Source organism: Octopus bimaculoides, chromosome 20 (assembly GCF_046866305.1).
Source record: "Octopus bimaculoides isolate indiv1 chromosome 20, ASM4686630v1, whole genome shotgun sequence".
Taxonomy (NCBI): Eukaryota; Metazoa; Mollusca; class Cephalopoda; order Octopoda; family Octopodidae; genus Octopus; species Octopus bimaculoides.
The window spans coordinates 26,175,963-26,198,853 of record NC_142947.1 but is presented as its reverse complement, the minus strand read 5'-3'; the positions used below and the strand labels follow the sequence as shown (position 1 = coordinate 26,198,853).

The following is a 22,891-nucleotide window of genomic DNA, read 5'->3' as shown; positions in this document are numbered from 1 at the left end:
ATCCGGGGCAGATGTGTGAGGCCTTTTAGTAGCGCTTCGCTCAACTGTTCGGGAGAAGTAGTGGGCCGGGTCACAGACCTAACTATTTTCACTATAGGGTGATGCCTGAAATGCATTACAGCAGCTCGGTTGCCATTCTCCTTCACGAATGTTACCACCTACTGAATGTGTAGGCATGCCCTCTCTTTGATGCCATTATAGGGTATTGATAATTATAAAATCTGTCTGAGCATGCATGGACATACAGCGACAATCTGAGACCAACATCATGACTATCAAAACGAATATCGCTATTGGTTAACAACTACTTGAACTTTAGATCACTTGATTATTCTTTACAATTACGCCCATGTCTTGTTGTTGTTTATTTAAATGTCGGAAGAGGTAATTTAGATCAAGAAAGTATTCTTGGTATGTACTGTGTTCATTAAAAAATAATGTTAACACTGGCTTTTTATACTGTGCCAAAACTTACCGACATTTTTATTTTGTTTCTACAATACTGGTTGCTATCCACTCACGTAAACAAACAACACACAGCTGCTGAGGACACAGACTTTCTTATAATAAACTGAATAAATATATTTGTAACTCATTATATTAATTACACGTGTATTGCTATATTTTAAATTCATAACATTCATTTAGTAATCAGTCTAAAAATAGATACGGGTGGGTCTACCGCAGTACTATAACTAACACCTGTCAGTTGTCCGGGTCTACCCAAAGCCTGGTCTTCAGAGTGTGATTTTCAATAGAATATTTTTGGAAAAGACGTGCGCCCTATGCGCCAAAATTTATGGTATATAAGTATGCATGCATATATATATGTAGGTAGGTTGAGAGTTGGTGGGTAGAGAGGGAAGAACGTAGGTAGGTAGGTAGGTAGGTAGGTAGGTAGGTAGGTAGGTAGGTAGGTTGTTCTGTGAGCACTAATGGTAGTATGCAATCTAATAGATATCGCTGTGTGATCGGGTCATCAACAACTTAAACGGCATACCTACAAGGTTACCTTCGTGATTGCTAGAAACCCAGCGGGACAAAGAAATATCTTACGGGGTGGAGTGCCAAGTAGTGATGTGTATAAATGTAATACGCCAGGGTACGTTCGAACTCATAAACAAGCCATCCACTGTGTTTTGTCATGGAGTAAATTTCTCACAATAAACAAATGGTGTAAATACACCTAAACCAGCTCGCAGCGTCACCTATTTAGACTGTGATTTGCAAGAATTTCGGAGTGGTTATCTCCTCTTCAGTCGCAGGAACCGGTTGTAGCGCTGCGAGCTGATAAGAGAAACAATCTCTCTTGTGTTATTCCAGTGAACATACGTCGGCTGGTAGCGCTGATCGGCGGCTGACCGAAATAAATTACGAGGTGGTGGCGCTAAGCAGTATCGTGTACAAATGCAATATTATTACTACTTGGAATACTCCAATGGCGCGTTTGAACGTTCTAGATCTTGGATGAAACCAGCTGAAGGTCAACGATTAGCTAGCAACAACAGTGTCTAATAAAAATCCAGGCTGGTTTCTGCTGAAATGTTAAGGACCAATTTAACTTTCTGCATATCTGCAGACAAGTATGTATGTATGTATGTATGTATGTATGTATGTATGTATGTATATATATATACTGCATGTATATGTATGAATATGCATATATATACACATATATATATATATATATATATATATATATATATATATATCCACAATTTTTTTTATATATATACTGCATGTATATGTATGTATATGTATATATATATATATATATATATATATATATATATATATATATACATATATATATATATATATATATATATATATATATATATATGTATATATATATATATATCCACAATTTTTTTTATTTTCTCTCGAATTATTTTCTCGTGTTCCTTTCTGTTGAAGAGCGTAGGATCGAAACGTAAAAGACTTTCTCACCTTCCGGAACGTCAAACTAATACACCTGCTTGTTGTTTATACATCTGTCTTCGTCTTTTGTTTTTCAGTAATATAGTAATATATATATATATATATATATATATATATATATATATAGAGAGAGAGAGAGAGAGAGAGAGAGAGAGAGAGAGAGAAGGAGAGAGAGAAGGAGAGAGAGAGAGAAAGAGACAGATAGACAGAGTAAAAGAGAGACAGAGAGAAAAACAAACATAGACAGAGATAGATAGATAGATAGATAGATAGATGTGTGTATGTATGTGTGTGTCTGTGTGTATGTGTAAGTTGAGGTATATTTAAGAAAGAAGCAGTTATATCAGATGTATAGTCTCCATTGGAAATGTGCTCAGTGCTTTACTCGGGAACTGGAATGTAAAATATGCAAAGATGCGGGGAGGAAAAGAGGGAATGTCTCGTATGAAGAATACTTAGTTTCTTGTAGGACTAGCTGAGTTTTTTGGAAGACGTTATCAATAGAAATAATTCTGTATAAAGCTCGACACTAAACATTTTTAGAGTAAAAGGGCGTACGTTTTACAGAAAAAAACAAAAAGATCAAGTTTTACACTCTAACTTCACCATCACTACCACTACCATCACCACCACCACTACTACTATCTCCACCACTACCACCACTACTATTATCAGTATTATTGTCACTATCATCATAGCCATCATTATCATCGCTATCATTATCCTTTTCAACATCACCATCATTATCACCGTCGAGGTGACTGGTACATGTCGAATCACCGACGTCGTCAGCTTGGACAATACAGTCATCGTCTTAGCGATTATGTTAGAAGAACCTCTACGCAGTTGTTCTGTCTGTTAGACATAGCAATCAGCTTACCCTGAAATCATAACCTGAGGTCTTAAAAAAAGGAAGGACACATTAGATAAGCTGATAATACAGTTCTAAATATACAATTTCTGAAAATATGTGATTCAGGTTTCTTTTTCTTTGGTGGTGGTGGTGGGGGCGGGTCCTTCTGGTTTCAGTCATGGGACTGAAGCCATGTGAGGTATTGCCGAGTCAGTTACAGTTGCTATAGTCTATTGGATCTGGCCTGACCTGAGACTACTCAACAACGCATTTAAGTCTATACTAGAAATTCTCAGATTATTCCACGCACACACACACACACACACACACACGTACACATACATACATGCACATATATATACACACACACATAAAGTCGCGCACACACACACAAACATATATAATTGCGTGTATGTATATATATACTTTTTTTTACTTATTTCAGTCATTTGACCGCGGCCATGCTGGAGCACCGCCTTTAGTCGAGCAAATCGACCCCAGAGCTTATTCTTTGTAAGCCTAGTACTTATCCTATCGGTCTCTTTTACCGAACCGCTTAGTTACGGGTACGCAAACACACCAGCATCGGTTGTGAAGCGATGTTCGGGGGACAAACAGACACACAAACACATACACACACATACATACATATATATATACATATACGACGGGCTTCTTGCCGTTTCCGTCTACCAAATCCACTCACAAGGTTTCGGTTGGCCCGAAACTATAGGCGCCACGCAGTGGGACTGAAACCGGGGCCATGTGGTTGGTAAGCACCCCTGCACCTGTATATATCATATACGTTATATATGCTTTTATATATATATATATATATATATACATATATCTATATATATGTATATATATATATATATATATATATATATATATATATATTCGGGTGCCTTCGCATAAGTACCATATTCAAGCCTTGAATCTATATCTAAACCGTATATATATATATATATATATATATATATATACACACATATATATGTATACATATATGTATATATTATGTATATTATATATATATATATATATATATATATATATATATATATATATATATATATATATACTTAAGGATGGATAGATGCATGTGTGTGTGTAATGTGTGCGCATGTATATATGTAATATTATCTCTTGGCTTTTACCTCCTCTTCCTGTTTCAGCTTGTATTTATCCACGCCACCCTCTCGCTCTCGCTCTCTTTCTGTCACTCTCTCTCTCATTACGCGTTATATTTTCGATCAATCACTCCCACCTCTCTCACTGGGTGCTTATGTAAATACGTTTGCATAAATAAGTATGTGTGCATATGGCGGGAGTAGGTGTACAACCCAGATGTATATTAAATAAAAAATACATCAGGGAAAAGACGCAGGGTAAAGAGATACAATGTCTGTGCGTGTGTGTACACACACACACACACACACACACACACACACACATATATATATATATATATATATATATATATATATATGCACAAATATACATATATTTCTATGTATTCATGTTTGTATATATATATATATATATATATATATTATTTTAATTATTTGAGCCTTAGCCCATATATATACATATATATATATATACACACACACACATATTCGTATGTATTTATGTGTATATATGTATATGTGTGAGAGTATATGTACATATGCACATGCGTCTGTGCGTGCATAGACGTATGTACGTATGTGCGTGATGTGCATATATGTACGCAATTATGTGTAGCTCTATGTAAATGTGTGCGCGCGCATGTGTGAAGAAAGGCGATATGCGATGGAATTAAATAGGAACAACAGACGAAAGGGAAGTGTTGGTGCCAGATATAATGGTAAATGAGGGTGGCACAGTGTGGAGCAGGGAGGGGTGAGGTTGAAAGAAAGTTTGATTGAGAGAAGAGAAGAAATTGAGTGAACGGTGAGAGAAAAATATAACATGAAAGGAAAATGAGAGAGAGAGAATAAAGAAGGGGTGAAAAAGGTGACGTTGGCAGAGAAAAAGAGGAAGAGGTGAGAGAGATGAGAGAGTGAAATGTGAGAGAAGTAGGTGGTTGTCTGACGTAGAGGGTGGAGGAATTTTGCGTTTAAACGGAGTACGTAAATTACAAGTTGATGGAGGAGGAGGAGGAAGAGGAGAGTGGTAAGGCTTGAGAAAAAGAAAACGAAAGAGGAAAAACATGAATGATGGCCAGAGAGACAAAAAGGATTAGGAACAGGGAAAGAGAAAGAGAAAAGTAGAAAGAAAGAACGAAAGACAGAAAAGAAGAAAGAAGAGTCGAAGAAGGCGGAAGAGCTGGAGGTGGAGAAGGAAGGAAGATCTAAAGTTTTAAATAAACCAAAGATATGTACCAAAGCCCTAAATTCCAAACGCCTGACTCAATTGAGTTGCTTTGACGTAAATATCCCACCTATTAGTAAAATGCTATTAGAGATTTTGCCAACTTTTGGTGCTATTATTCAACATCTCTCTCTCTCTCTCTCTCTCTCTCTCTCTCTCTCTCTCTCTCTCTCTCTCTCTCTCTCTCCCTCTCTCTCTCTCTCTCTTGTTCTACTCTATTATACCCCCTTCTCTCCCTTCGTTAAATATATCTATATTAGATTCACACACAGATAGATAGACAGACACACAGACAGACAGATAGATAATAGATACATACATACATACATACATACATAGACAGACAGACAGATAGAGAGACAGACAGACAGACAGACAGACAGACAGATAGATAGAAAGATAGATAGATAGATAGATAGATAGATAGATAGATAGATAGATAGACAGATAGACAGACAGACAGACAGATAGATAGATAGATAGATAGATAGATAGATAGATAGATAGATAGATAGATAGATAGATAGATAGATAGATAGATCTAACTATTATATATTTAGAGTAACATCTTGCATTGTAAACGGTGTCTTTCATTTTAAAAGATGGTAGGGTGTGATTTGAGGAAGAATTGACTGCTGTGTTTAGCAGATCAGGTACCCTCATAAAAGTTCCTTTAGTTTCTAGGCATATTGAGGGAATTAACTGAATACAAAATCGAAAATTCTTGATAAGGCAAATCCTTTATCTCTTCTTTTACTTGTCATTAAATTGTTATTATGCTGGAGCACCGGCTTGGAGGATTTTAGTCGAACAAATCAATCTCAGTATTTATTCTAAGTTACGGGGATGTAAACACAACAACACTGGTTGTCAAGAGGTGGTGGGGTACAAGCACAGACATAAAGACACACGTGTGTGTATGTGTGTGTGTTTGTGCGTATGTGTTTGTGCGTGTGTGTGTGTGAGTGTGTGTGTGTGTGTGCGCGCGTGTGTACACGACAGGCTTCTTTCAGTTTCTGTCTATCAAATCCATTCACAAGGCTTTAGTCGGCTCGAGGCTATAGTAGAAGCCACTTACACAAAGCGCCACGCAAACGTCTTGCAACACAGCTACGCCTGCACCCATTCACAGAATTAATCTAAATAGAGATCAAAAAAATAGAGTCTAGTTCTTGTTTCTTTCCATCATTTTCATTACTGTCATGCGCAATGTCTGAGAGCAAGTGAGCGGGCCTTTACGTAGTAGCTCTACCGGCTAGAAATAAAACCAAATCTCCCTCAAACACCCTGCTGTCTTAAAACTAGATCGATACGATAGATAGTGCTGTCAACACATCCGCGTTTTGATGAGGGATGGCTTATGGTATAACTACAACTGAAACTTGTCAGCCCAACAATCTAAGAATGCACGCGCTTATGCTCACATAGATAGATACCAAAACAGACACTGAAATAATTATATATGCCTCCATCGATGCACTTTACTCCAGAAATATAAAGATGACAATGTGGGAAATTAGAAGGATATGAATCTGTCCTATTGCATTATAGGCGGGTGATTGCGACAGGGTAAATGTGGCACGAAGAGAAAAAGGAATTTGGAAAATGAAGAGACCTTTGAGATTCACAAGTCAATATTGGAGTTGTGTCTAGCTGAGGACGCCGAAGATGGAGCGTAAAATTGAATATGCAGGGAAAAAGACCCGGTTGTTGTACATGACATAGTAAGAACATCTTCAGGGCTTTTTGCCCAGGAGAAACGAAAAGCGTAAAAAGAGAAAACGAGGAAGATAAGCTGCGGATACCAGCCGAAACGGCAACAAGAGCAATGAGCCCCAGTTTTCAGATTGCCAGCAGGCACAACTCCAGGAATAGACTAGGAGGTGGCTATCGTGTGACAATAGAGAGATGAATATTGCAAAGGAAAGTATTAAACTATTGGGGTATACAAAAGAAGAAAAAAGAGAATGAAGTCACTAAAGAGTCAATAGCAAATGACATCAACAAAAAACTGTGAGGAGGAAAAACTTCAAAAGATTGATAATGAGGAGAAGAAGGAAGAACTGAGACAATGCCATCATTCAAAAATTAAACCAAGAGCTAGTAAACAAAACTCCGTTTCTGTGATGCCTTCGATATTCACGTTATGTACAAATGACAAAATTGGTTGGAATATAGGAAATACGCGGGCAAGTTGTTAGTAAAAACAATACGAAGATATAGCAACGAACTAAAATAATCTCAACCAGAAGTCGTTGATAGTTAAGTAACCTAACCAATTAAAACAAAGTCCACGGGTGCCTTGGCGGGTACTGCGATGTTGTTTCGGAAAGGTCTGGATCTCAATTAAGTCGGTGGTCCTGGGTGTGAATAGTAGCGAAGTTTGTGCCTTCAGACTAGGAGCTGTTTATCGTTTGACAAGGGCAGGCCAGAAGGATTTTTCGGGCGTCCGGAAGCTTTCCTGGGAATGCCCCGCTCATTAGTGTTTGATAACAGCTGTACAAATACGCGAAGTGTTGAATGGCAGCAAGGTGGAGGTGGTTGGTGGCGGACGGCTGTTCTCACATTGGCTAGTTTCGGTCCTGCCTTCCATGGTTGGATCGCCGCAAGGTACAGCGACATCTGCTTGTAATTTCTAAGAGAAGTATTGGGACAAGGTGACATGCAAGAGCACCATCTCATCCAGAAATGAGCTAAGAGAAAGTTATACTTGAGAGGTCGAGTGGAGGTAGTGAATGCATACATCCCCCTCTGTCATATATTACCACCTTGTCAAACCGGACTGGAGCGCCTATTCTTCCACTTTCTGTAGAAGGGAAGGGACGCGCTCTACTGGTCAAGCGCTCAATTCGTTGACAACACACTCTAAGTATGGCGAGGTCACTGATGCGCAAACATCTCCAGTCTTTATTTGACAGTGAGCATGTGTGATCTCCGTTTGTCACATTCGCTGTTCTGCAGTTCGTCTCTTTGAGTGTGGTGCAGTCCTGGCTCAAGCGTAGACTAATGTAAGGCCCTAAGAGCTAGAGTTCCATCATGCGCTCATAGCTTTCTGCCTGTCTGCAATGCGATCAGTGGAAGTTCCATTTGGTGTTCTGTAGAAATTTAGTGGTGGCCAAGTGCAACGACGTTCACGAGGAGACTGAGTGTCGAGGAGTATCAACTGGCTAATCTGTTCCGGAGCATTTTCGAGCCGGGGCCCATGGGTAATTTTCAGAAAATTCTTGCTTTGCTACAGGGTAATGATTGTCGGTTCGAGATAAACTCTATAAGTATGGAAGTGTCTGTCAGCCGGACCTGCCTGAAATGAGCACAGAGCGACGAAACAGTTCTGTACGCACACGTTCAGAGCTCGAGCATTGCTGGCTGTAGGGTTTATGTCAACACTTGCTGTCACGTGTAGGACAAATCTGGCTATCGGCTGAGTCCATTATGAAGCTTATCTGCCAGTTTCCTTTGGCCGGGAAGTACAGTGTTTATCTGTCTGGTGGCATTAGTAAAAGCGGTTGTGCAGTGGACCAGATTGAAAGGGCTTCCTCTTTGGCCAAGTCCTAATCAAAAAGTTCTACTTGTAAAGGAAAATGTGGGCAGAAAGGGAAGTATTTCTCTCCCGCAAATTTGTTGAAGGAATGGTTCAAGTGAACGGAACTGCTCGAGCGTGCACAGTACATTGAGGGAGAAGATGAACAGAAGGTACTAGAGATCAGAGCGAGCAAGGGTTTATGGGGTTTCCACGAGCAGCCCTATGAAGTTTCGCCTGTTTTTGGAATTTTCTGGTATGACTTTTTGTTTGTTTTTCATCACCTTGCAGGTGGGGCCAGTTAGAATTTTCTTCAGGTCGAGTAGTCCATCCCGCTCAAAAAGTTCCTGAATAGGGGTTGTTTAAGGATGATGAACGGAATACCCATGTGAATTATTCAAGTCAGAAAGAATCCCTCTCAAGACGTGACTATGATGCTCCCCACTACTTCTACGCGTGATCAGAGATGCACATATCGTCAGTCACTAAAGGACATGCTCAAATCTGTGATATTGAGCAGAATATTTACTGCAGCCTATTTTTTTACACCAAGACAAAACATATACATTATAACATTTCCAGTTAGTTAAAATCAGAAGCCATGAGAACCATTACCTGGTACAGCATCAAGACATTTATAATTATTATTATTATTAATATTATTATTATTATTATTATTATTATTATTATTATTATTATTATTATTATTGAGTGAGAAAGCAGCGCATGTCATCAAAATGGCACTGGGGTACAAATATACGAAGCCCAGTATACCCATCATGATTACCCGTCTGATAAGGGTACACCAGACACATGCATCACAGCTATATGTAATCTTATATCAAGATAAACAGCGCATGGCCTTGCAAGTGGAGCCCAGTTAGAATTTTCATCAGTTCGAGTAGCCCATCCCGCTCAAAACGTCCCTGAATAAGGTTTCTTTAAGGATGATGAGCATGTTTCCAAAGGTGAATTATTCAAACCCCAAAGAATTCCTCTCAACACATGGCTATGATGCTCTCCCACTACTTCTGCTCAAGATCAGAGATGCACATATCGCCGGCCGCCAAGGGACATGCTCAACTGGTTAAGGTCAAACAACTGACAAGCAAATCTGTGGTATTGAGCAGAATATTTGCTGTAGCCCATCTTTTATACCAAGACAAAACAATGTACATGATAACACTTCCAATCAGTTACGATCAGAAGCTGTGAGAGCCACTGCCTGGTGCTGCATCAGAACATTTATTATTATTATTATTATTATTATTATTATTATTATTATTATTATTATTATTATTATTATTATTGTGTAGGAGAGCAGTGCATGCTATCAAAGTGTCACTGGGGTAAAATGTACGAAGCCCAATATACCCATCATGACTATCTGTCTGATAAGGGTACACCAGGCACATGCATCACAACCATATGTGCGCGACATGGTGATCTCATATCAAGATAAACAGTGCATGACCTCGCAGGTGGGGCCCAGTTAGAATTTTCTTCAGGTCGAGTAGCCCATCCCGCTCAAAAGGCCCTTGAATAAAGTTTGTTTAAGGATGTTGAGCAAAACACCCATGTTTCCAAAGGTGAATTATTCAAACCCCAAAGAATTCCTCTCAACACATGGCTATGATGCTCCCCCACTACTTCTGCTCAAGATCAGAGATGCACATATCGTCAGCCACCAAGGGACATGCTCAACTGGTTAAGCTCAAACAACTGTGTGTCTTGGGTACGTGGTGTGATTTGTTGTGATGCTCTTATTTTCACTGTATTGGAAGTGTTTTACGTAGGATGCGTGCGATGCCCAGTTGTGATATTTTCAGTATGTTATATATACTCGTAAGTCCTGGGGTTTTTGTTATATATTTACCTGAATATATTTTTATCATACCTAATGCGCCTATACTGATAGGTATTATTTGAGTTATCTCTATTTCCAGATATTTGTATTTTGGAAGTTTCTCCATTTCTTTTAGAGAAACATTGTCGATTAGAAAGCATTTTTTTCCTTGGTAATTTCTGACAACTATATCCGGCCTATTGATCTTATTTTCTCCTATCTGTGTGTATTGGCATTTCCCAGAGTATGGTTACTTTCTCATTTTCTGTGACCTTTTCTAGCGTGTGCCAATACCATCTTCTTTCTGTTGTTATTCCATAGTGTTGGCATAGCTCCTAGTTTTGTCGTTTCTGTGAATATATTCCTTCTTAGCCAAGACTAAGCAGCCGGAGACAATATGATTTATTATTTCTTCTCCATCACCACATATTCTGAAGTTACATGTTATATTTCTTTTGACAACGTGTTTTTGGTGATTCTTGGTGGGAAGGCTTTGATCTTGTGCTGCAATTATTATTATTATTATTATTATTATTATTATTATCATTATTATTATTATTAGTAGTAGTAGTAGTAGTATTATCATCATTATTATTATTATTATTATTATCATCATCATCATCATCATCATCATCATCATCATCATCATCATCCTCCTCCTCCTCCTCATCATCATCATCATCATCATCATCATCTGCGGTAGGTAACGCTCTCCGCCATTAATATTTTTCAGCATGGTCGTGCTTTAAATTGGTTGTATAAATGCCAGGGGCCTCGGGTCGCCTTGGAAACAAGATCACAAGCAGTGACCGTAGTGCCTTCAGACTGCTGGCTGTTTATGCTCCGACAGAAGTAGGGTGGCCGGATTACTTCAAACGTCTGGAGGTTTTCCTGGGAACGTCTCGAAGTTTAGTGTTAGTAGGGGATTGGAATGATGTCTTAGATGGACGTTTCGATTGCGTGAGAGTGTCTGATAGGAGAGAGGGAGTGCAAAAACCTGGTCAGACATTTTCCACTGTCTGACAGGTACCGACTAGATTACCTGAATGTGCCAATGTGGACTTGGACAAATCGCATCGGGTTATCTAGATCGTATTTAGAGTTTTCTGTAGGCCAGCAGATAAGGACTGGATAGGTTGTCCACATTTTCACACAGTCAGTTACACAAACCACAAATTTGATATAGAATTTCAGGCCCATCACTCTGATCAATGCAGAGCTGAAAATTTTGGCCAGATGTTAACCAAGAGGTTGGCGCTTACCGTGGACAAGCTGATTGGCGAAGCGCAAACATGCGCCATCCCAACCAGCACTATTCATGCGCTATATCATAGAGAGGATGGGTAACGAAGATTGCATGGGTGGGCTCTGATCAATTTAGATCAATCTAAAACCTTCGATAGGGTCGACCACCAATATTTGGCGGCTGTTCTCGCGACAGCCGGCTTCGATCCAGTTATCTGCGCTTGGATCGCTGCTTTGTACAGCGGCATCTGCTTGGTAGTTCGGGAGAATGGTCACCTGTCAGAAACACTCAGCATTTTGCGCTTGGTTCGCCAAGGGTGCCCTCTCTCCTCCTACTTAGTCTTGAGCTACTGTCGCGGAAGCTGGAGGCATTCACGGGTATCCCGCTTGATCAAGGATGTGGAAGAAGCGTGTCTGTTTATGCCGACGATGTCAACATCATAGTGCCGAGCTACAGGCACATAGACCTGATTGGTGACACACTAAAAGAATATGAAGCGGTTCATTTATACGTTCTTAAGCTCAAATTCCGCCGAGCTCCATCCTTTCGCGATCGATGAAATAAGTACCGGTTGAGTGCTGGTATTAATGCAATCGACTTGTCCCTTCCCACAAATTTCAGGCCTTGTGACTACAGTAGAAAGGATTATTAATATTATTACTGAAGGTGATGAGCTGGCAGATTCGTTAGCACGCCGGGCAAAATGCTCAGCGGCATTTTGTCCGCTATGGTCGACTTTGTCTTTCATCCTTTCGGGGTCGATTAATGAAGTCCAAGTTGAGTACTAGGGTCGATTACATCGACAAGCCCCCTTCCTCGAACTCACTGCCCTTGTGCCAAAATTTGAAACGATTATCATTGTGATTATTATGTCACCGAAATCCACTTTGCCTTTCATCCTTTCGGGATCGATAAAATAAGTACCGGCTGAGAACTGCGGGTCGATGTAACCGACTTACTCCCTCCCCCGGAATTAATGGTCGTGTACCAAAATTTGAAATCATTATAATTATGATTATTATTCAGGTCAGACGCTCCTGTATCCTTGTTTCGGTGTGTAAGTGTTACTTAAACCAACTACACTGCATGGGGTAGGCAGGTAGATAGCGATGGAGAAGTTGGTGGGTGGAGGTGGAATCAGATGGAGCAAATACTGATGGCGAGGAATAAACAGGAGTTAATTACTTCACCCTGTGTATCTCATTAAACATCAAAGCTTACTTTGCCATGTATAACTTCTTTTTACTGGTTGTTGTCCTCCGTTGTTGTTGATATTCTTGTAATCTTTATTCACGTCGATATATTAGGACTACACTTTCTGTTGTCGTTCTCGTTGTTTTTCTTGTTGTGGCTGTTGCTCAGCTACTACTGCTGTTGCTATTTCTGCTGTTATATAATTGTTCCTGATGTTGCTGCAGTCGTTATTACAGCTGTTATCGATGCTGCTGTTGCTGCTGTTGTTACAGGCTGCTGCTACAGGTGTTGTTATTTATCTTGTTGTATTTATAGTTTCTGTTATTGCAGTTGTCGCTTCCATTTTATAACTGCTTCATTTGATTGCTGCTGCTGCTGCTGCCGCTGCTGTCATCACTGCTATGTTGCTGTTGCAGTTTCTTTTTATCCATGACGCTACCTTAACTGTTATTGCTGTTGCTGCTACTGTTGTTGTTGCTGTTGTTGTTGTGGTCGCTGGTGTTGCTATTGCTGCTATAATTATTATTGTTGTTGCTGTTGTTTCTCCTGTGGCAAGAAAAGAAAATCTGCCATTCTGAGGCATCAGCGTTGTCACAGTGTTGAGTGATGGAAGACCAGCAAGGACAGCTTGACCCAACCATGTTGGGTGACGATGGTAACGTGACAGGCAACGTGCAAATACGCGTGAATGTATATAAAGAGCCATAGCCATATGTTGTTGTCGTTGTCGTTCTGATAATAGTAATGGTGAGTGTGGTGACAGTGGTGATAGCAGTAGCTGTGGTTGTGGTGATGCTAGTGGTAGTGATGGTAGTGGTGCTGCTGCTGTGGCTTCTGCTAGCATAGGTGTTGTTGTGTTGGTGGAAGTAGTAGTAGTAGTAAGGGGGCGGTAGTGGTGGTGGTGGTGGTAGTAGTGGTGGCTGAGCTACTACAGTTACTTGTAGTAAGGTTGTTGTTGTTGTTGTTACATAGCACCAAGGGCAGCTAGCTCTAAACGAATAAATTTATCATCTAAGTCATTTCAACTGTGATCATTCCGTTTTATTTTAGGTCAGTCGTTGTCAACAGACGGAGTGCCATGACATGCTGGTTCGCTACAATTTGTATTTGGGTATGTTGTAGATTTTAAAGATACAATTTGAGGTTTTAGCAAAAATTCAAACTCATCGTTGACAAATTTGTTTAAGATAGAGAATGGCTTTCGATATTTTTGCTTCTGTAAAGACTTTTCAACTTTAAAGCAATTTTTCAGTATATATATATATATATATATATATACATACATACATACATATATATATATATATATATATATATATATATATATATATATATATATATATATATATGTATGCATGTATGTATGTATTCTTTTACTTGTTTCAGTCATTTGACTGCGGCCATGCTGGAGCACCACCTTTAATCGAACAAATCAACCACAGGACTTATTCTTTGTAAGCCTAGTACTTATTCTATCGGTCACTTTTGCTGAACCACCAGTTACGGGGACCTAAACATACCAACATCGGTTGTCATGTAAAGGTGGGGGGGCGCAAACACAGGTACTCAAACACACAAGCACACACGCACACGCACGCACACGCACACACGCACACACACACACATATATATATATATATATATATATGCATATATGTATATATATATATATATATGCATATACGCATACGTATATGTACATACTTACATCTATGCATATATACATATGCATATGTGGGCACAGGACGTCACGGAATGTAAATAACATAAAAAACCACAACATGAGATACGAAATACGAAGACATAGAATATGAACTTTGTCTTTGCAACAACGAAAGAAACAAATGGAAAACAAGACAAGTAACATAACGAACGACCCTTCATCAGTTGTCGGCTGTTTTTCTAATCCGTATTTCGAGCAATTCAACGACAAGATACGCCTTCAATAAAATAGTTGATCTAGCAAAGTAAATTAAATGAAATTTGGAATTTTGCGGAGGGTCAAAATTGGTAACAAAAACAGAACAGTGAAAACAAACAGGAAGGAGGTTGCGAACGCGGAGAAGCAAGCTTGCACAAGAGACAGACAAGAATGCGTCTGATTCGTCCAGCTGAATCAGAAGGAAAGAAAGAAACACAAGTTAGGAAAAGTTTGCTTCTCCGCATTCGCCACCTCACCTCGTTTAGGCTAAACAGCCCTTCCTGTTTGTTTTCACTGTCCTGTTTTTGTTACCAATTTTGACCTTCCGCAAAATCCCAAATTTCATTTAATTTACTTTGCGGGAGTAACTGTTTTATCGAAGGTGTATCTTGTCGTTGAATTGCTCGAAATACGGATTAGAAAAACAGCCGACAACTGATGAAGGGTCATTCCTTGTGTTGCTTGTCTTGTTTTCCATTTGTTTCTTTCATTGTTGCAAAAACATGTACTGTGTCTCGGGCACTATTTTATTCTGTCAGTTGCTTCTTTTAAAAAATGGTAGCGAAAGATTTGGGAGGAAATTTGACTGGTATATCTTGAAGCCCAATTACCACGTAGAGACTCCGTCAATAGCTTTGATACAGAGATAATAACACTAAAGTATTCAGTATTGGTATCGATACTGAATGCTATAGTGTCGTGAGTCCATATTGTTTTTTTCGTCTTTGACAGTTGCAACTGCACTAAAAATAGAAAGTCATGGTTGGAGTGGGCTTTATTCCTTATAATCACTGCTTAATTTAAAGCATAATTTAATCCCTGTTGCTTTAAGTTTGAAGTCAGATATAATTCTAATAAGAGTTTTATAGATAAGAACACTTCGACAAAAGAAAAGAAAGAAAAACAAAAACAAGAGGTGAATGAAACAAACAATAAGTGAAAGAAAGAAACTGGCTCACTACCATTTTGTATTAATCAAAGTTTGTGGTCATAACACTGAGCCGTACCTCTATGACTAGTTGTAAAGAGAGAGGGTATTCTTATATCGGAGACAACTTGCATCCAAATGCTTACAACAAGATGGACTCCACTAAAAATAAGGACTGGGTGGTAATATTGATTTTGAATTTTGGCCCAAGGCCAACAATTTCGGGGGAGAAGTAAGTTGATTAGATCTACCCCAGTATTTAACTGGTACTTTTATTTTATCGACTCCAAAAACATCAAAGGCAAAGTCGACCTCTGCGGAATTTGAACTTAAAGAGAGATGGAACGTCTCTAGGTATTTTACCCGGCGTACTAACGACTCTGCCTGCTCGCCGCTTTCGGGCTGGCTTGTAATATTAACCCGGAAATAGATTAAGTATCCTACTAACTCAACCCTGTGAAGAACTGAAGGCTATACGAATTACCTCACACTCTTGATCATCGCAAATTGAAAGCGTGGGTTGCTGAGTTAATTGAGTATAGAACAAGCAGCCAAGATGTTAACCTTCCGTATCTTATCACCAGTAGATTTAAGTAGGCACAGCTTTGTGATATGATACATAGTCAACATGGCCAAGTATACTCAACCTCAACGTCGGAATCTAACTCTAGAAACAACAGCGGAATCTCCTTTATATCACATCTTGCCGTATGGGGAAAAAACAGTAAGAACACAGTGAATAATGATTTTTCATATAGATACTTGAAGAAAGGGAACAGCTGATTATATCGACTCTTGTACATAATTGGTACAATATGTTATTGAGCTCTGAAAGATTGGACGGCAAGTTGACCTCAGCAGGATTTGAATTGAGAACATAAAGAAGCGAAACCAAACCGGCGCTCCAATGATTCTACCAATCCATCGTTATCCATTGAAGGACGAAGTCATGGATAAATAAGATGGGATGGTCACGGATAGAAATCTTTATTCAGAGGTCTGCCCGATTAAGTTTCACGAAAACTAAACAAAAACAGTAACATAACAACGAGCGGCTCCTTGAGTCTTTGAGCGTCTAAAAAGAAATTAGCTTCAACAAATTAATCAAACTTACGAGAGGAAACAAGAGAAGCGGATGCCTTCTTGAACAAACAATTCTTGCTTTTCAGGTCTTGCCAGGTTACTCTATTTTGGTATTTTCAATATTATCAGGAAATACGAGGTTCACACTTCTCTAAGAATATTTTGAAGAATGCCAGAATTTTTATCGTGGAATCTTTCTCAACTAATTGCTCGCACCTATTTTCGAGATTTTTCGTCGTTCGTTACTTCCACTACGTTGACTGCACATTTGCTTTTAGCTGCTTTGCTAATCTACCATTTTAGAGTACTGTGGTAGCCCAAAATTTGTAGTTCATTCACTTCTCTGATCATATATGTATGTGTACGTGCCCGAGTGGTTAGAGTAATCAGGTCATGATCATAAGGTCGTAGGTTCAATTCATAGATCTGAGAGAGCGTTGTGTCTTCGAGCAAGGCACTTAATTTCACATTGCTCCAGTCTTCTCAACAGTAATGAGTACCATCCAAGGTGAGTGGGATAGCCCTTTCTTCTATCGGTTGTCACATCCAGGTTGTTCTGCTTAGTCAAGGATGATGAGACAGAGAGAATGTCTGCATCTGTTCGCAACTACATAACCACCTGAAACAAGTATGGTACTTGTTACTAAGCCATAATCGCTCGTGATTGACGGCTGGTTGTACAAGATTAGGAGGGTATATTTGAACAAAACTACATCCAGAGAACAGGGATAATAGAATGATTTCGATACTTCAAAACTTATCGATTTTCTGACCAAAAGGAATGTTTTGTTTACTTTTTCTTAGTTTTTCAGTGGACTAGTACAAAAGAAAACAGAATATAGAAAATGTTCTTAAATTGTTAAAATGATTCTTCCATATTGTATATGTATGTATGTTTGTGTGTGTGTACGTACACACATATATTCATATATTAATCTTTTTATTCACACACAGAGAGTGATTATTCCATTGCAGGATGGTTAGGCTAAATCTTGACTGTCAGTATATATATTCACCATACGAATTTATGGCTGATTCAACAAAATGCTAATGTGAAAATTATAAAATAACGAACGCAGCTATGCGCAATATAAAACCAAAAAGAAAAAATTCAATTGTCACTAATAGTTACTATTGATGAATTTGTAATTTTCAAACAAAATTAGTCTAGTATAGGGATCTAGCTTCGTTGTGGTGTGGTTATCTCCCCTGTCAGTATATGAAAATATGCTTTCTTGCAGCTCAAAGGATTTTTAACTCTTATTTCTAGCAATATAGGTGCTACCTACCACCCTCAGTCACAATTAGTGACAATTATGTATATATATATATTTGTATATATTATGTATGTATATATACATACACGTATATATATATATTCTTTTATTTGCTTCAGTCATTTGACTGCGGCCATGCTGGAGCACCGCCTTTAGTCGGACAAATTGACCACAGGACTTATTCTTTATAAGACTAGTACTTATTCTATCGGTCCTATTTTGCCGAACCGCTAAGTTACAGGAACGTAAACAGACCAGCATCGGGGGGACAAACACAGACACACAAACATATGCACACACACACACACACACACACATGCACATACAACGGGCTTCTTTCAGTTTCCATCTACCAAATCCATTCACAAGTTTTTAGTCGGCCTGAGGTTATAGTAGAAGGCACTTGCCCAAGGTGCCACGTAATGGAACTGAACCCAGAACCATGTGGTTGGTAAGCAAGCTAGTTACAACGCAGCCATTCCTGCGCCTATAAGAAAACTATGGAACACTTCACGAATTTCCGTATCATCCTTACGCAGGGGCCATGCTAATCTTCTCTGTATGGTTCCAGTTTTAGAATATGTACCGCCGTAGCTAGTACATATAATAATAATAATAATAATAATAATAATAATAATAATAATAATAATAATAATAACAACAACAACAACAACAACAATAAAATGCCCTGACGCAGTACCAGGCAGTGACTCTCATCGCTTCTGATCTTAACTGATTGGAAGTGTTATTGTGTACATGTTTTGTCTTTGTATAAAAGATGGGCTACAGTAAATATTCTGCTTAGTACCACAGATTTGCTTGTCAATTGTTTGAGCTTAACTAGTTGAACATGTCCCTTGGTGGCTGACGATATGTGCACCTCTGATCACGAGCAGAAGTAGTTGGGGAACATCATATCCATGTGTTTAGAGGAATTCTTTGGGGTTTAAATAACTCACATCTGGAAACATGGGTGTTTCGTTCATCATCTTTAAACAAACCTTATTCCGGGACCTTTTGAGCGGGATGGGCTACTCACCCTAATGAAAATTCTACCTCGGCCTCACCTGTAAGGTCATGTTTTGTTTATCTTGATATAAGATTATCATGTCGCGCACATGTGGTTGTAATAGTTTACTTTTATCAGACAGGTAGTCATGATGGGTATATTGGGCTTCGTATAAGTGTTCCCCATTGTCACTTTGATGGCATACGCTGCTCTCGCTCAATAATAATAATAATAATAATAATAATAATAATATATCCTACGAGAGGGAAAAGTGTCCGAAACCGAAATAGACAAGGTATTAGATAAAATACACACGGAAAATAAAAGAAAACACCTCATAACTCAAATCACTGGGTCGCAGGCAGGCTAAAACAGCACATCAGACATTGTATCTCCGGAAACGCATCAGACACCACAAAAGAAAGAAGGGAACACAACAGAGATAACACTGCAAACAGTAAATAAAAGGCTAAACCAAAGTAAAATCTCTACACAGCTACCCAACCCAGAAATCAATAGAACAGCACAGCAAACCAACAACACACATAGACAAGCGAAAACTGAAGCACAAAGCAACAAACAAAATAACACACACTATCACACACCAGCTATAACCGAGGGTAGAGACGAACCGACTGTAGAAATAACAAAAGTAAAAGATTAGTTCTTTTACTTTTGTTATTTCTTCAGTCAGTTCGTCTCTACCCTCGGTTATAGACATCACACAGTCGATAAATATGGACCAGCATAAACGCCTTCCCAGGCTATAGAAAAATAAACAGCTGATAAAATAAACAGATAGATAAATACAACAGAGCCTTAGATGTAATAATGACCATATCAAAAGGTACACTAAATATCAACAAACTAAATGACTTGATCAACTCAACAGCTGTAGTGATATCCAGGAAATCTGAACTTGACCCTTACAAAGAAAAAAAAAATTTCCAACCAAATTTCAAACCCCAAAATGGGGTCATAATAAATAAAATTCAAAAACGAAAGAAAGACCTCTCACTAGCTTGTGAATTAGAGAAAACGGGATCAATATGAAAAATATATTTAAAAAATGACCCATATAACAAAACAATACAACATAAAAAATAAAGAAGATACCTGGGAGGTAAAAGAAAAAATAAACAGGGCATAGCAGCAAAATCTTGCCGCATAATAGAGAATTCGAAATAAACACAAAAAGATTTTATAGAAAGTTAAACAAAAAAACCTATATCAATAGATGCCATACCAACAACATAAGCGATTCAGTGATACCAGGAAGCAATATGGAGCAAACCAAAAAACACAACAAAAAGAAAACACTTTTCTCTAAACACAACGAGGCGACAAAATACAAAACAGAAACAAACTACACTGACACACTGACCTCAGATGACAACATTGCAGAAACGGCTAAAGAGGCAAAAAAACAACATGAAAACAGAATTATAAAAGATTCTGAAGAAGAAATGGAGAGAAAAATCTCTTCATGGCCATTACCCTGCAAGGCTTGACAGAGAGGAAGTGAGCCTAAGTAAAAGCCAACAATGGCTCAAAAGCTCTGGACTAAAAGCTGAAACAGAAGGACTGATTCTCGATGCACAAGACCAATGCCTGACTACAAACAGTTATAAAAACAAAATAATGAAAACAGGCTTCAACACCAAATGCAGAATGTGCAACCAGCACAATGAGACAGTTGACCAATCCTTGCCAAGTCTGAATATATATACAGACACAACAGAGTAAGTAGTTATATCCACTGGACAATACGCCAACATTACAACATTAAAATTGACAACAGGTAGTATGAGCATGTGCCAAGCAAGGTACAAGACAATGATCAGGTCACAATCAACTGGGACATGCTGGTTCAAACCGACAAAGAAATAAAAGCTAATCGCCCAGACATAATAGTCAGGGGTTGGGGAAAAAACACCTGCAGTCCCTTCTGATCAAAATATCGTCAAAAAGAAGTGGGGAAATTGTCAAATTACAAAGTCCTCGAAATTGAAGTATTCAATATGTGTGACAGGAAGGTAAAAACAATACCAATAATAATCGGAGCTGGCAGAAACGTTAGCACGCCGGGCGAAATGCTTGGCAGTATTTCGTCTGCCGTTACGTTCTGAGTTCAAATTCCGCCGAGGTCGACTTTGCCTTTCATCCTTTCGGGGTCGGTTAAATAAGTACCAGTTATGCACTGGGGTCGATGTAATCGACTCCATCCCTTTGTCTGTCCTTGTCTATCCCCTCTATGTTTAGACCCCCGTGGGCAATAAAGACATAATAATCGGAGCATTAAAACAACATAAAAGAACATATGAATAAAACCGTAGAAGCTATACCTGGATTCTCAACACTACACACTGTCCAGAAAACAGCCCTGCTGGAAATAGCCCACATCCTACGCAAGACACTATCAATCCAATAATACAACCTAAACAAAATAAACACCCACAAATACAAGACATACTCTATACAGCATTTACCAAGTGAAATAAACTTCCACGAGCAAGCCAAAACACCAATCCATTGCACACTCAACACACATACAAGCAGTAACACAACAAAAGACTGTACCACACCTCAAGAGAGAGAAAAAAAACTAACACAATACAGTACCAGGAAGAGTTTGCACACCCACAACAGCAGAAAAGAACACACAATGCTGCACACACCCCAGCAACACGGTGGTGTAGCAGATGATGCAGTAGAAATTTGCCTCAATCTACCAAATATTGAACAGTTGAAGAAGAAGAAGAAGAAGAAGAAGAAGAAGAAGAAGAAGAAGAAGAAGAAGAAGAAGAAGAAGAATTGAGGGAATCGGGTACTTAAATAATATGCACCTGGTAGGGTTGGATTAACCTGTTGTCACCACCTATGGTCAATGAAATATCTAGTAGAATGTTCAGGTTATACAGACAGAGAAAACGATCCCTACGAGTATTTAGCGCCTAAGAGTTGGTCCAAAGCATACGCTGTGGTGATCATACGTTATTTCGTATACTCTAGGGTGTCCAGCGTGTCGTGAATCCCTATGGTGTATTATAAGCAAATGAATAATAACAGGTGATCGATAAAAGTCAGTTCATTACAGCTGACCATTAAACATGGTCAGCTTCAGCTGGCTCCAGGTATGTTCTTGCTGTGTTCTTGAGCTATTCTACTATTGTTTTGAAATGATATGTTTTATCTGATGATTACGGTTATTTTTACAATGATGAAATGTAGTCATTCTTCTATTAAACATGCGTAAGAAACAGCTGGAATGAACTGACCATTTTCCATCGTCTATTATTATTCATTTGCTCATATATTGTTTATAATAATATCGGTAGCTTAGCATGCGTAAAAAAACTCATAACGGTAAAAGATTATCAATTAATAATTAAGGGCACTAACAAGCAGTACAGGCACGCTAAATATAGTGAGGCTTGGGGATTTTTATTCATTTACTCGCTTTCACTTTTGTGTTTAAGTGAAAATTTCTGGTTTAGTAATTTTGACTGCTATACTTAACATACCGGTTCTGCTTGTTAGTAGCCTTAATTATTAACTAATATATATATATATATATATATATATATATATATATATATACAGAGAGAGAGAGAGAGAGAGAGAGAGAGAGAGAGAGAGAGAGAGAGAGAGAGAGAGAGAGAGAGAGAGAGAGAGAGAGAGAGAGAGAGAGAGAGAGAGGGAGAGAGAGAGATAT

At 38.7% G+C, this 22,891-nt stretch overlaps 1 long non-coding RNA gene and 1 other non-coding gene across 2 annotated transcripts in view; one reads left to right on the top strand and one right to left on the bottom strand.

Moving 5' to 3' along the window:
- The window catches only part of LOC106868903 (uncharacterized), an 80,765-nt gene that overhangs the window by 20,235 nt on the left and 37,639 nt on the right, over positions 1 to 22,891 (top strand). Inside the window, exon 2 of the long non-coding RNA XR_001409353.3 lies at positions 14,009 to 14,069. This is a non-coding gene — a long non-coding RNA (uncharacterized LOC106868903). The remainder of the gene's footprint in view (positions 1 to 14,008; positions 14,070 to 22,891) is intronic.
- Positions 18,662 to 18,768, bottom strand: LOC128250380 (U6 spliceosomal RNA). Its single transcript, XR_008266409.1, has one exon. It is a non-coding gene; the product is annotated as a U6 spliceosomal RNA (small nuclear RNA).